General features: G+C 39.6%; 1 pseudogene; it reads right to left on the bottom strand.

The window, feature by feature from the left end:
- Window positions 1-14,389: 14,389 nt before the first annotated feature.
- LOC109447056 (large ribosomal subunit protein eL29 pseudogene) lies at window positions 14,390-14,938 on the bottom strand (annotated as a pseudogene).
- Between the last annotated feature and the right edge of the window lie 1,112 nt (window positions 14,939-16,050).

The following is a 16,050-nucleotide window of genomic DNA, read 5'->3' as shown; positions in this document are numbered from 1 at the left end:
AATTTGGACATGCTGCTGGCTTCAATGCCCTTGCGGGGACAGAGTTCCAGACAGCAGTTTCTAGGCTCTCGGCCTCACGTGGAAAGGTGCTGGCTCAGGTAGTAGATGGCCTTCAGCTGTGGCTAGTTGGCTGTTAGCTGTAACCAGTGAGCCATTGGCCACTAGTATGCCTGCCGTGGCTACGCTAGCAGTGGATGGTGGCTGAGCTAGCAAGCATGGATTGCAATTAGCATGGCGGATTGCAGTTGGCAAGTGAGATTGGTTGGCAGAAAAGCAGACGGAGGGTTGCGTATCATGTGGCTCCTGCTTCCTGTGTCTCCAACCCAGGTACCAGTGAGACTATAGTGGTGTGACTCCCCTATTTATGGCTCCGTGGGTGTTCCTTTTTGGCCTCACCATGTCCTGCGTTCTAATGCGGGGAGCGGGAGCTGAGACCCCCGCATGACACCCTACGTGACACCTTTTTCTCCCTTTCTTTCTTAATATTTTAGAGTATTTTAATTTGTTCTTTGCTATAGCTCTCTTCTTACGAGAACAACATTGAAATTTAACATTCTAAATAAATGCAAACTCAAAGTGCCACAGTCTCTGTATAGAAATGTGAGTGTAAAATATAACACAAACCGAAAGAAAACACAACCAAAATATCCAAACCATATTCCCTTTCCCTCATGAGCATGCTTTTTTTTTTTTTTTTGTATCTGTCCTCTTCAGCATGCATTTCTTATATTCTGTGTTAAAATACAGGCTGCATATATTTTTCATGAACTCCTTTAGTATTTCAGTAGGCTCCGAAGTGCAGTATGACCCCCAGGAAGTGCCCACATTATACATTGGAGTACAGAAAGACAATATTAGAATACTTACAATTTTTTTATGTTATCCTTTCAAGATTGCTCTCTTGTTTTATAATATATGCATTAATCTATTTCATGTGTGTAATTTACAAATATGCATAGACTAGAGCTGTATGCTCACACATTGGCAGATAGGGTGAACAATGAAGACAGTTTGGAGGACACTGGTTTCTTTGATTCTTTTCTCAAGCAAAAATGCTTCTGGTTTTAAAGTGTATTCTACCAAGCGACTGTCCCTGTTCCCTAATCTGTTGTCAGTTCTGCTAAGTAAGATCTAAAGTATAGAAAATCTGAATCACAAACACAGTCTTATCTTCCTAATGTTTTGTTCAGTGATAAGAGTCTTACTGTCTTTCCGAATTTGTTTTCCAATGCCAAGCATTTCTGAGTTGTTTTGTAAAGATGGAGATTCCTGGCAGGCGGTGAGGGAGATATTTTGAGAAAAAGCATGAATTGGCAGCTGCTCCCTCAAATCACACTGTAGAAGTGCAGACTGAGGTGGACTCCAAGTGGCTGTACTTGGAGACCCAAGGGGTCTTTTCTGCCTACCAGGTCTTAGGGGCGAGGCCTTTATCTGCTTCGCCTGGCCACATGCTCCTTTGAAAACCTCATAAATGCCTACACTATTGTTTCATAGACCCAGAGGCTTTAAAATGCCACTTCTACTTAAAAGACAGTTTAAATAATTTTAAAGCCCAGTTCTGTTCTTCTTTGCCATTTCAGTGAGAAATGTACTACAACATTTTACAAATATGATATCTTTATTATGCATACTTGCTTCATAATTCAAAATGAATTTTATGGCCCCTTCTATTAGTATTCTAGTGTTGGTAATCTAGGTTTCTCACTTTATTTGAAGAGTAGTGTGATTCTGGGTGATAGAGTCTCTTTTGAAGTTCTGAAAAGGATTAGTGAAACTCTCTCCATTATTTTTTAAGTGTTCTTAAAACTAAGCATCTGCTTCAGGCCATCATCCTACCGTTTCACAGAAAAAGACATCTTGGAATCTTGGCCCTTTGGCAATTTATGGTTTGAAATTTGTATCAAATTAAGAAAATTCAGCTCCTCAGTCCAGGTGGCTTTGTAACACAAGTCATACCTAAATACGTTTTTTGGTCTTTCCAACGCAGCTTGAATGTTGCCGAGTTTTATTTGACAAGAAAATGTGGCCACTCAAGGCACTATACATAGACATCTCCGCCCCTAACCCTTGCAGACCTCTACAGGGCACCAGTACATCTTTGGGAATCTTTCTACTCTCCTCTTACCATTTTGCTAGGTCCTTCTACAATGAAGTTGATGCAGTTTTCAGTCAACCAATAGATATTTATCATGACACAACCATAGGGGCTCAACCCTTGAGTAGGAGTGAGGCATTCTGACAGTGGGGCTCTAGCACCAGCAAAGCTGGCTCAGCAGGCACTGTAACTAGCCAGGCGGTGAGTCATCCATCAGATCCACTTAGGTAGTGGTTTTCTGTGGCAGTCACCCTTCTGCAAAGAATTGCAATGTGGTGTCCAAAATCACCTAATCGGGCTAGATCCCCCCTACTTCGCAGCTGGTTTCCTTACCAAGGACTTGGTGTTTTAATCTGAAAATGAGCAGAATGAATAATATCACCTGTCATGTTTAATCTAAAGGGGTTATTGTGAAAACCAAATAACAAAAAATGTGAACAAGTACACTGTGTAATTTATGAAGCTTATCACCTCAAGTTGTTACATAGCAAGGTAGACGCCTTTCCTCAGCCACTTCTTTGTCACATCCTAATGCTAGGTCGCGTGGGTAGCCCCTAGTCTTGGGCAGTTTTATGAAGCTGACCCACCTAGGGCTCCTACCTCCGTATTCTCACCTAGATATCCAGGTATCCAGAGCAGTGAATTCCAGGTTCATGGTAACCGTGGTGGCCTCCATTCACACCGGCCCTTTCTGAGCAGAACCAAGACACTCCACCATCCCTCCTTTTCTTCCCAACAACCCCCTCCTTCAGAAAAACTGATCATTCTCAATATCTTTTCCTTATGGTCTTACTTTTAGATTTTTTACCCAAAGAACACATTTAAATGCAATGGATTTCTAGATCAGGGAAGAGATATCTTTGAATATGGGGGACCTCTCCCCATATTCATATGTATGACCTTTCATTTTGTTGACCTTAAACAAATAGACAGCCAGATATTTCTCCAACAAAGTGTGTTTATTTGGGAACCACAAAGAATTGCAATTCAGGACATGCAGTCTAATGGCGAACCCCGAAACTCCAGCACAGCAAAGCCGAAAACTGCTCTTTTATTGACTTGGGAAGAACTGTTGTAAATGAGGAGGCCAATGGAGAAAACTGATAGTTCTAAGTAGGGACTTGTCATTGGCTGAGTTATAGAAGTCTTCCATTGGCTGAACTATTACTGGACAAGGAAAAATCTTTTCTTCCTCTTGCTGAGGTTGTAAAGTAATATCACTTCCTGTTGGAGATGCAAGGCATGTCTCTTCCTGTTGGTGTCATGTCAGTGATGTTGAGAGACACATGTGTGAGAATTCTGTCTTCTAGCCTCCCTACGCCATTTTAAATGAGGTTTCTATTTCTTAATTTCCACAATTTGAATATGGGGGAAGAATATAACCTTTAATTTGAATATGGGGGGGAGGATGTGACTTTTAATTTGAATATGGGGGAGAGGGTATGACCTTTCATTGGCTTTCAAATGATGCTACCTCAGCTTTTTCAGCCCTTGGGTTTCAAACAGCTCAGGGTCCACTGGTCCACAGTTAACTAAATCTTATCTGGCTAGAATCCTATTTAGGATTTAGTTAAATCCTTTGCTAGAATTCTATTTTAACAAGCTCAGAGAAACTTCCAAGTTACTTCCCTGAAGGCACCCTCCTCTGATAGGGGAATGGTGAGTGGATATAATCAGGAGGGATGGCGTTTGCCATTGTGTGGTAAACCTTGAAGGTGTCCTTACTAATGGTAAGCACAACATCACTTTGAAAATTTTTCTTAAGGAAATAATCAGAGATATCTGGAAAGATTTACATATACAGACATACATTGCAGTTTTAGTCATAATTTATGTTACTATTTATAACTATTTCAAATAAAAGAAACAAACTAAATATTTAATAATTGGAAAATGATGTAAAAATGTATGTTTAACTGGGTAATAGGAATACTGTGCACCCATTGAAAATTTCTATATAGAGACCATTTAGTAAAATGCTTAATCTAGAATTTTTTTTTTAAAAAATGACCGAATAGTATGTAAACATTTTTATTTCAAGATGGATTATTTAATTTGTATGTTTGTGCATCTATCTCTTTTTTCTCCTGAAGACCAATGTCAATGATCAAAAAGACATGAAAATAAAATTTTAACTTTCATAGGTAAACGTTACCCTACAATGAAAAATGACTAGATGTCTGAGATGAATCATTGGAGTTCATGGCCCCTGTGAAAGGAATGAATGTGGCAGAGAATTTGTATAGGCTCTAAGTATTCTCAGGGAAATCTGAGAAGATATTTTTCATTCTAAAATAGAAACAAGTAGCTATAAAAAAAAAATAGCCACCACAAATTTTCAAATAAAATATGACCCAGCAATTTTACCTCCAGGAATTTATCCTATGGATATACACATTGCAGTAGCTGTGCAATGGCCATTTGAATTTGAATTGCATTTTGAATGGCAAATTGAATGGTATTTTGAATGGCTATGTCAATAGCATATTTGCAATAGCAAAAGATTTAATACAATGTAAGTGCTCGTATATCGAAATAATACACAGTTATAATAACAGAAAGAATGTGGGAGATATTTGTTTATTGACAAGGAAATATCTCTAAGATATATTCCTAAATGAGAAAAAGCATATATAAAACATTGCATATTATTCCAAATGTATAAAAATGAATCTGTGGTGTTTCTACGTGTATGTGTATGTATAATGGAGAAAAGACTGCAAGTCTAGATAACAACATGTAATTATTTATTTTATATTTGGGGTTGTAATCCAACACTACATTACTTATTTAGTTAGTTGCTGTTTATTTTTCTATTTATTTATTGTCATTATTTTGTTGCTCAAATTGTTCCAACTTTGGCCCCTGGAAACTCTTTCCGGTCGGCGTCTGTAGCCCTTTGACATATTCGCATTGTTTTGTTTTTTGAGCGTATCCTTACCTTCTGGCACCACTGGGTCCTCTGGGCTCATATTGTCCTTTCTCAGCCCCAGCCCTAGAATCAATCATTTTCCAAAGGAGCCTGATTCCTTTCATTAGAGAATGATATTGAGACACCAAGAGCTGGGTACTGGATGTGCTTGTTGCTACTGGTTATTCTTTCTAGGTCCACTTAGCAGCGGGAGCTCCATGTACATACTACATGTAACTATAATTGTTTCTGTGTCTATGTAGCTATATGTGTAGTAAACTGAACATGAATCCATACTGGTATAAAGAAATGATTGAATAAATGAAGAGGGGAAAGGTGACAAATCTTATTCTAACAGAAGAATTACAAGTAATATATGTAGATACACCCCCTCCAGGAGGTAGAGCGTAATCTCCTCCCTCCCCTTTTCAACAGTGGACCAGACTTGTTGACTTCCAAAGAACAGAGTATGGAAATGGAAAAATGGTAACTTGCCAGTGGAGAGGCCTGCGATAGGTTAACATGACCAGTGATAGGTCATGTTGATGTCATGTACTCCTGATATGATGTGGGGAAGAAAGAAGGGCATTTCACCTTCAGTATTCTTCCCCTAAACCCATAACCCTAGTCAAAACATAGTGAAGACAGCAGAGAAACCCAAATAAAGGGACATTCTACACCACAACTGACCAAAACCCCTCAACCTGTCAAGGTCATGAAAAACAAGGAAAGACTGAAGAATTGCCACAGACTAGAGGACACCTAGGAGATATGATGACTAAATGTTATTATAGATTGGATTCTGATTCAGAAAAAGGACATTCATACAAAAACTGGTGAAATCCAAATAAAATCTGAAGCTTAGTTAATAGTAACGTACCGATGTTAACCTCTCAATTTTGACAAATGTACCGCAGTTGTGTAAGATGTAAACATTAGGGGAAACGGAGGGAGGGGATATGGGACTCTCCTATCTTTGAAACTTTTTCTGTAAATCTAAAATTGTTTCAAAATAAAAAATATTATTTAAAAAATGTAGCTCTTCATTTCAGAGTACACTGAATTAAGAATAAAAAGAATTAAACAAGGCAAAGCATGGTGCTTTATAAATCTAATGGGAATATTATCCAATGAAGATACTACTGTTATTAATATTAATGAATCAAAAACATAGCCTGTCCCTTCCCCTTCTCTTTGATCAGTGGCAAGGATTGGACTGATGTGACTAGTGTATTTGGTGGGGCTGAGGGCTGACACAGCCAGCAAGTTTGTCAGAGCTGGGCCAGGGAGGACATCTGTGTAGTTGGCCCTGCAGGCTTGGGGCCAAACGGACAGTCTGAATGGCGGGAGATTTGTCATATAGGGGAATTGAGCAAGTAAGTAAATGTATTGAGGATAATCAGAGCCATATTTCAAACCCTTAGAGGATTACAAATATGAAAAGGGGAAAGTTCAAATAATCTCTATTGTGTTAAATAAGAATTATATCAATATGAAATCATGGGTTTTAAATGTATAGTGAAATTGATACAGATGTGTGTGTGTGTGTGTGTGTGTGTGTACACATATGTTTCCTAGTTCTGTCCACTTAAAGGGTCTAGAAGCACTGATAGTCCAGTAGCACTGAACATACCTAGTCCCCAGATCTTGGTTTCTAATATCATTCTCCAATAAACAGAACCAGGGTTTCTTGAAAAATGGCTGCTTCCAGGCTGCACAGGGAAAATGTAAGCTGAGTCTGGAATATCTTCTTGTGTCAGAAAGTAAGGAAATGCCAAATATATTGGGAACATGTCAAAATGACATAAGACCCATCTTGAGGGAGCTCGAAGGCCCAATCTGAGCATCACAATAAATAATAAGAATAATAGACATGACCCAATGAATAAAGTAAGAATCCGTGGATCTCTTTTGATATAAATGAATAAGTAATGACAGTAGAATGTCAACCACTAAGAGTAGAATGAGTAATGATCAACATTTGGCATTCATCATGATATAAAAAATCAATATGTTATAGAAAAATCAATATTTGGCATTCCTCATGGTAATAATTCCGGCTAGAGTCATCAATGAGGAAGAGGATAAACACATAGTTTTTAAGTCACTACAAACAGTTGCCTTCAGTGCGAAGAAGCCTGGCAGATACTATCTTAACCAAGTGATAAAAGTTAACATCACTAGCAATGAGACAAACTGGCATTGCATACCTCCTGCTATGATACACTGAGGTGAACATAGCACCACTTTTTTGGTATTCCTACCAAAATGCATAATCTGAATATAATCATGAGGAAATACCAGACAAACCCAAAGTTAGGAACATTCTACAAGGTAACATGGCCGTGTTCTCTAAGACTACCGAGGGCATAAAAGACAAATAAAGACTGAGGAACTGGTCTGGACTGAAGCAGACTGAAAAGACATGATAATTAAATGCAGTGGATGGTTCAGGTGGATCCTGCATCTACAAAGGACATTATTGGGATAACCTAGGCAATTTGAATGGAGTGTGTGGATCAGATGGTAGTTTTGCATCAGTTCTAATCTCCAGATTTTGCTGATTATACTGTGTTTCTGTAGGAGAGAGACCTTATTTTTAGGAAGTAATTCTTAAGTAGTTAGGGGTAATAGAACATCATGTCTGCAACTTACTCTGAAATGGTTCAGAAAATAATAATAGTACAGATAAATAGAAAGAGAATAAATGATGAAGCAAATATGGAAAATACTGATAATTGGGGCATTGAGGTGAAGAGTATATGGGGAGTTTCTGTTTTCTTCCTACAACTTTACTATTGGTTTGTAATCATTCCAAAATGAAAATAAAAGGTTAAAATGAATTTAAAAGCTAAACAAAATAAAAATAGTTAAAAAATAAAAAGCTAAAAATAGAGTTAAATAAAAATAGTTAAAAATAAGTTAAATAAAAATTTTAAATGTAAAAGTTTTTTAAAACATCAAACTTATAAGGTAAAACTTCAAGAGTACAAGGGGAAATTGAAATACAAGGAGTCTTAAATTCACCTTTTAGTCATGTGAGAGCAAATGGACAGAAAAGTGAATTAGGATGTGGCAATCCTGATTAGCATAATTAATGACGTAAATCTAACCTGTATATGTCAAACTTTGTATCTTCAAACAAAATACACCTTCTTTTCTAGTGTTTACTGAAAAGTCACAAAATTTGATTATATTATTTATTAGCCCCCAAAAAATAAATCTAGCCCACAATAGAATAAATCTAGTTAATTATTTCAGTGAGCAGATGTGGTTTTGAATGAACAGCCTTTAAGATCAATTCTGTCAACCAGTCTGGGCTACTTAAATTGGTGGGCTACAAACATTTTTTGCCTCTAGAGTATTTTGTCTCTGAAGTAACGCAGAGGTGGATAGCCACATTTTTATCCAAAAGTCATTGTATGCCAAGCTGCTATTCAGATTTTCAGTCGTACATGGATGGTATCATGTTGCTGTCAGAGAATATTCCACATTAAGTTCTATGCCATTGCATTAGCCAATCGGATTGTCATTAGTCTTCATTTTCATTTTTGTGTTGATGTTTCTATTGTGGATGTTTCTATCATGGAAGTTAGGAGTATTTTAAAAAGCATATTTACTGGTTCTTTCCTCTTAAAATTTTAAAAATACAATATATCTATAATAATTTTATTAAAAGCAAAAATCTACTTTGTCATTTTCTAGTTTTAGTTGCCTACAAAATAAATAAATGTATGTTACTTTTATAATGAGAAAGAAACAATAAATGTTATATTTTTATTTTCTTAACCTTTTGTAAGTCCATCAGGTACCAGGTGAGTCTGTCGGAACCTTGAAGGACAGAGAGATGAAGTGATTTGAACAAGTCTCTTTAGTAAGTTTTGCGAGAAGATTTTTCTGGTAAGTGGTAGAGATCAAATCTTTTTGACTCTTCGAGGCCAGAACTCTTGCCATTTCCTCCACAGCGAAGGTCATTGCTGTTTCTGAACAACGTGCTTGCTTTTACTCTCCAGCGAGGGAGGTGCTTAGATGGGGGTCTGAGAGAAGGTGGGGCGGTCTCGAATATGTGCAAACCCTTGGATGAATTATTGATTGTTTCAATCTTTGAAAACGGGTTAAGAATCAATTTAGAGTTACTCTTATGAGGAAAGGTTAATAGGAATTTTAATGAAACATTTGACTTTGACAGGATTGGAACTCAATGGCTTTGAATTTTGAAACAAAGCCTTTTCCCGTCAGACCACCTAGTCTTAGGTTAGCAGCTGTCCAAACTTACAGATGGAAAAGCAGCCCCGGGAGGCACTCTGCCTTGTTCCCTGGTGCCAGCAAATATATTGAGCACAACGGAGGAAAAATTAATGGTCATGTACTCCTGGAAACCAGAGGCAGACATTTCATACATAGTTATATCTTGAGACTTTCCAAAGGTCAGCTACGCAGGAAAATTTCTTGCATGCTGGACTTAGCATAATGGTCCCAGTCATGTTCAATGTTTATGTATTAATTCCCTCTCTTCAGGAAATGAGGAGTTACAAATTTGGCCTCTTTTCTGCTCATATACCCTTGCTTGTGAGCCAAGACAGCAGGGAGAAAGCCCTGGGAACAGCACAGCTTATTCCACCCATAGGCCCCTGAGGCCTTATCAACACCCACACAATGCCCACCACACCTGCAGGTAGGCCAGTGAATGGCAGGAAACTAAACTCATCTTAACACCAGCTAATTGGGCTTCCACTGCTGAAGGAAAAAAGATGCTGGGGGAAAGGGGGTGGTAGATGAGGGTAAAGGGGATCAAATATATGGTGATGGAAGGAGAACTGACTCTGGGTGGTGAACACAAAATGTGATTTATAGATGATGTATTGCAGAATTGTACACCTGAAATCTGTGTAACTTTATTAACAATTGTTACCCCAATAAACTTTAATTAAAAAAAAAAGATACTAAAAATGAGTTCATTCCCCCCCCCCCCGCCTAATCCCAGTAGCAGTATTCCCCTGCCAATCTGAAATTGCCTCCCTCTAGAATATAGCAGGAGAAAGGAGGGCTGTCTTACCCACACCTAAGTTGGCTCTTATCCACACCTGACTTGGTTCTGTCATCCACACTGGCTTGACTCTCAGCTCTATGCCCACCCGAAAGTGGGCTCTCTCATCCACACACTAATCACCCACACCCAGGGTTGTTCTCTCACCTACACCTGCATCGACGCTCTCTCCCAAACCTGAGCGTATTCCCTCGCCCACACACCTTGTTGAGGAGTCCTTGAACTATAGGTTGTAGACCTTCGGGGGCTTCTAGTTTTAGAGAACATTGCAGAAATCTTGGCAGTGACATGCAAAGGTCTATTTCTACATCGAGCAGTTCAGCCTCCCAGAGTTGGCCTAGATCAGGGGAGCAAACAGCCCAAAGGGACTAAGGAATCTTAATATAGTTTTCACTTGAGGGTTTAAAAGGGTTCAGGGACTTTAAATGTGAGCAAAAAAGGGTGAATAGTGAATGACAGCCAAAAAATGACGAAGGCATGAGTTAGGGACTTCAGGGGTGGTGTCCTTGGGAGAACATATTGATATTCGGGCTGGAAAGTAACTTTCTTCCTGAGGGTTTGCTGCCAGCAGTGGAGCTAAGCAGAAAACTGTGCTCAGTCATGAGAAATACTTGTTGAGAAAGAGAGCGGATAAGATTCCCAAGCATGGTTTGCCTACTCCATGGGGGTAGGAAAATTGGAGGTATTCACAGTGGATATGTTGCCCCTGAGTCTGCTAGGAAGGAGGTGTGTGGCCATTGATGGGGATGATCATTTCCCTCTGTGCATTGAGTTAGTTGTAGACACACAGGGGAAGATCCATGGAGGAAATTCATGGGAGATGAATTTGCAGACTCTTGTGCCCTTTTGCATTTTAAGGCTAGGCAATCCTGAGTCCAGTGCTCCTTTTCTTTACAATATCTGCAAACTTCCCTACCTATGGCGGTTTTGGAAGGAACAGATTGCATGGCTGGTTTTCTTCAACTTCTGTTAAGTTGTCCAGTCATGAGTTTGCTCTGTTTTTACTTAAGCCTTCTTGCAATGGTCCTTGTGGTGTTGACCTAGTGTATCTACTTCAGAGAGAGGAGAATTGACACTGTGGTTTCAGATAACATCTCTAATTCCTGGTGTGAGCCATTAATGAAGCTAGTGATGGAGGCAGAAGCTGTTTGGGTGTCTAGAGTGAGACTGGAGTAGTTCTTTCAAACATCATCATCTATTACTATAGTTACTAAAGATACAGAACTGCAGACCTCTATAGTTAGAGGCCTGCAGTTGTGTACCTTTGACCAATAAATTTTTGAGGGAAGGCAGTGGGAATGGATTCTGAATCTCTCTCCTATGGGTATATCCTGTAAGCCTCGAAGGTGTTCTGATTTCTTGAAGGTCCTCTCGAAGAGTGACCTGTTTGGCATTTTCAAACAATAAAATGGTATCTCCAGGGTCCTCTAGAGGATGAACAAGTTGATATAAATCACAAAGTCCAGGGGAACATGCCCTGAGGACCAGTCTGAAGTGATTACTAAAGTAGTCTCTTTTCTCACAAGGGTCCAAAAACAGCACATAAATCTGAGTGAGAACAAAGCAGAAGAGTGGGCACTTAGATTATTGATCTTCTGCCACAGGTGAGAAAGGGCCAATAATAAGGGTTAGGGTGGAGAGTTGGGTGGGGGGCAAAGAGGGGTAAAGAAGAGGGGTAGGGACTGATGGGGGACAAATGGAAGAGACTGAATTAGTAATAAAAAGTAGCAAAAAGAAAAGCCTAGATAGCTTCACCCCTGAATTCTACCAAACATTGAAAAAAGAGTTCATACCAATGCTTCAAAAACTCTTCCAAAACACAAAAGAAAGGGGAACTTAACCATTCATTTTATGAGGCCAGTTAGAATATCCTGATACCAAAACCAGACAAAGACACCACAAGAAAAGAACACTCCAGACCATATCTCTTATGACTATGGACACAAAAATCTTCAACAAAATACTAGCAGATGTTGAATTTCTGTTATACATATCTCCTAGACACCCATCCTTGTGTTTTTGGTTCTGTTCTTTAGATTAAGTCTGCTTTTCCTCAGATTGTTAAGTCCGTTTATTTCTAAAATACTATTTGAATTGAAAAACTAAAGTATTTTATTGGCAATTCTATTCCTTTTCACTCTATACCCCAACATTTCTTAATTTATTACATATAATTCTTTCATTTTTAACTCTTTATTAAAAAGTGCCCATTTTCCATTTCTAAGTATGTCATAATGTATTTTCCTTTCCTTTTATCTGGACTTACTTTCTCTGTTTATCTTTAACTGAATTTCATATCTTTCTCTATTCTGATAAGATATATTTTTCTCAGTTTAAAATTCATTTTTTTTCTCATAAATATTGTTGCTGTAACATCTCCCTCTGTAGTAAATTTGTATCTTTTACATGTGTCTTCTTAAGATTCTATCTCTTTAGAGAAAGAGCCCATTTTAGGGTGCTGGTTTCTGTTCTTCCTTTCACAGCTGAGGGGATCCTACTCAGTGGTTAAGGGCCTGGGTTAAGGGGTGCTGCTCAGTGCTTAAGGGGGTGGGTTTTGGAGTTCGGCTCTGCTCCCAAAGCACATGAGCAACCAGGGATGGGAACATGAGGGGGCAGTGTGGTGGGTTGGTGAAATACAGGTACTGAGTGGAAATTGAGGTGATGCCTGAAGGAAGAGGGCAAGGTATTGCCGATGCACCCCCAGGGTCCAACACACCAGGACAGCCCTGCAGCCATGAAGAAGAGGCACTCCAAGAATAAACTGAGCTGTCAGTTCAGAAACAGGTGTTGAAGTTATGGTACAAAATGCTTCAGAATAGTACTTAAATAGTATCACAATATGGTAGAAAACCAAATTACATATACGGGGGAGGGGAGTACAGTAGAAGATGATGGTCTAAAGATCAAATTGAAAACTTTTTAAAAATTAAAATATCTAATATTAATGAGGACTTATTCAGGCAAATAACCCCTTTCCAAAAAAAAAACACAAAAAAAAGAAAGGTGAAAATTTCTATACACACATTTCAAAAGCCTAAAAATACTATTGTCATTTGATTCAGCATCTCCATAATAGATATTTATCTTAATAATAACAATAGCCAATATTTCTTGAGGGCCATGAGCACCATTGTGAATGCTTTATGTGTATTTATTAATTTGACAGCCACACGGTGAGGTAGAAATTATTATTATCCCTATTTTCCGGTGAGAAAACAGAAGCACAGCGCAGCCAGATTTTCTAGAATTGGAAGGAAGCAGTCAGTCAGGGTGCTTAAATGCCAATGGCTTTGAGCCCCTCAAGTTCTAATAGAAATTGGAGTCTAGAAAATAGGAAAATGGTGAGATTTGAACGTTGAGTTCCCGACAGGTTGGGGCAGGGGGATGTGTGAAGAGGAAGCTGTGGGGTTGAATGTCAGCAACCCACACTTACACCTGGCTGCGCACCAATACTTGGAGGGTATGTGAGCAGCAGTGTGGTTGATTCAACTGCGGCGTGTCCTTGACCTGTAAGGAAATACAGACCACCACTGTCAGATGTGATTCATGAGGTGTTTTCTGGTCCTTGTGGTTTAGTTGGAGGCAACGTTTACACATAGATTTTTTTTCCTCCCAGAGGCTTCATTAACTGAGTTGTCATTGATTGGGTTTTTTGTTTGCTTTTCATTTGTAACCTTGCTCATAAGTGTTAGTTTTCTGCTGCCTCTGACTCCTTAGAGCTCTAATTTTACAAAAAGAAGAAAAAAAGTACTTGGTTTGCAGCAAAAGAGATTTTTTTCAGTTAAGTAACTGGCTTAAGACTGCCAGTTAGTTAATAGATGGTTGGGGAACAGAAATCTTAAATCTGATTCAAAGTATTATGTTTTATATGGTGAAGGAATGGTTTGTATTTTAAAAAGATGTTTTTCTTTAATAACATTTTAAAGTGTATGTTTGGATTTGAGATAATAGAGAGCTAAAGCTTAATGAGTCATTCAAGTTGGGCAAAATAATAGGGAGAATTTAACAAATAATATGAGCAAGTCATTTTGCACTCTCTGGGTTTGTTGTCACCTCCTTTATTAGTTTGAGGGCAACCTGAGCCTGCTCCAGAGGTCCCTACACTTTCTTAGTTCAGGGCTTCTGTTTAGTGTGGTGGTTACCTTTCGTGACGTCCCTTGGCCAAAAGAAATACCTAACAATTCCATTTATTTAGTAGTAGCATCTAAACAACTTAAGTATTTGTATCCTCACAACTAGGTATCTTTTTGTTTGTTTTTTAATAGATCCTGCCTCAGGTTTATTTGTATAAATAGCACAGGAGGTCCCCAGCTGAGTGCAGACAGCAGCCCAGGGTTCACACCAGTTCTTCCAGCCTCGTGTTGGCAGACAGAGGCCTATGCTCTGGGGCCTTCATGGGGGCCTGGGCACCTTTGGGAGCCAGAGCCTGAGCCTGAGCTGGAGGCAGAGCTGCAGTGGCAGCCGCAGATGGATCCTTGGTTTGAGCCTTGGCCTTGGCCTTTGGCCTCCAGAGCCTGAGCTCCTTGGCGATGTGTGTGGCAAAAGCATGTTCCTCAAGCTTGGCGTGAGTGATGTAGGCAAGCCGATTGAGCATGTGGCTGCCGCCCTGTGGGATCTTGGACTTGACCTCCTTGGGCTTTAGGAGGGCCTGGATAGCCTGAGCCCCTGCACTCATGGCCCTGGCGAAGCTGACCTGCCTCTTCTTCAGGCCCTTCTTGCTGTGCTTCTTTGCAAACTGCATGTTCCTCAGGAACTTGGGGTCCACTCCCTTAAGAGAGTCATATCTTTGTGATCGGGGCTTCTTGATGCCGTTTCTCTGCCATTCTCAGGACTGGTTATACGTGGTGTGGTTCTTGGACTTGGCCATGTCTGCACCGAAGCCCGCGGCTCCAGAAGCACCTGGGACCAGAAGAGAAAGAGCTAGGTAGCTATTTGAAAATATAATACACATTAATCAAAATTTAAAAAAAATTCACGTCATCCTTAAATAACCACTGTTTCTCGTTAATGGTCCAGCATGCCTAATGGTCACCCCACAATTTCTCAGTCCTTGGGATTGTTGGACATGGCACAACTCGTTTCCTGTTCCATGTTGATCTTTGCCTGATTCTTGTTTTTTATCACAGCAACTGAAGAAAACCCAGCTTCATAAAGATACAACATCATCTAAAGACATGTAGCTGCAATCTAATGTTGAAATTGTGAACTCCTTCAAGCTAAATAGTTCTTGGGAACATTGCTAGGTATCACAGAAAATTTAAAGTATCCTGCCTCACAGTGGGGCTTTGTGGTTCCCCCAGCATTCCTCAGCACACAATTTGGGGACCGCTGGAGCAAGCTCCATTTCAAATTTGCAGCTACCACCTTAGGAAATGTACAGATGTGGAATTAGCCTGAGGAAGACTCCTATTCCATTGTTCGGTGATTATAAAAGATTTGTGAATTTGCAAAAAACTTCTCAGTGGCAACAGAGGTCAATCAAAATTCGTTGTTTCTTCATCAGTCTGAATGCACACAATATGAATTAATTTCCTAGATCTTCCTTCTTGGGTGAAGAATGCCAAGTAACAATGAAAAGACTATTCTGACCTTAGCTGCATTTTCCTGTGTCCGGCCCCTTACTTAAAATCATGATCCAGTTTTCTCATTCTGAAGGCAGCTGGCGAAGGCGCCCTGTATCGAAGGCTGCTCAGGTCAGTGCCTGGGTTTAACAATTAACCCCTGACAGTGAGCACTGGGCAAGCAGAAGGATTTCAGGACTTGAGGTCGGACACTGGGCACAACAAGTCTTCCTTACACTGAGGGCAGGTCAGTCTTCACCACGATCTCGAGAGGATCGTGAGGGGGTTCTTATGCCTGATGGATACCATTAGGAAATTATCATGTATTAAAGGAAACTGGACTCTTTATAAAGCCTTATTCATATTGTTCTTGACTGAAGACCGAAATGGCCCTGAAAGATTAAAATATTGGGAGCTGCAATGATTTCAGCATCTA

This window comes from Rhinolophus sinicus, chromosome 16, assembly GCF_057876585.1.
Source record: "Rhinolophus sinicus isolate RSI-liver-muscle chromosome 16, RSI-T2T, whole genome shotgun sequence".
Lineage (NCBI taxonomy): Eukaryota > Metazoa > Chordata > Mammalia > Chiroptera > Rhinolophidae > Rhinolophus > Rhinolophus sinicus.
Note: the sequence above shows the minus strand (reverse complement) of the source record. Positions and strands in the feature narration are given on the sequence as shown.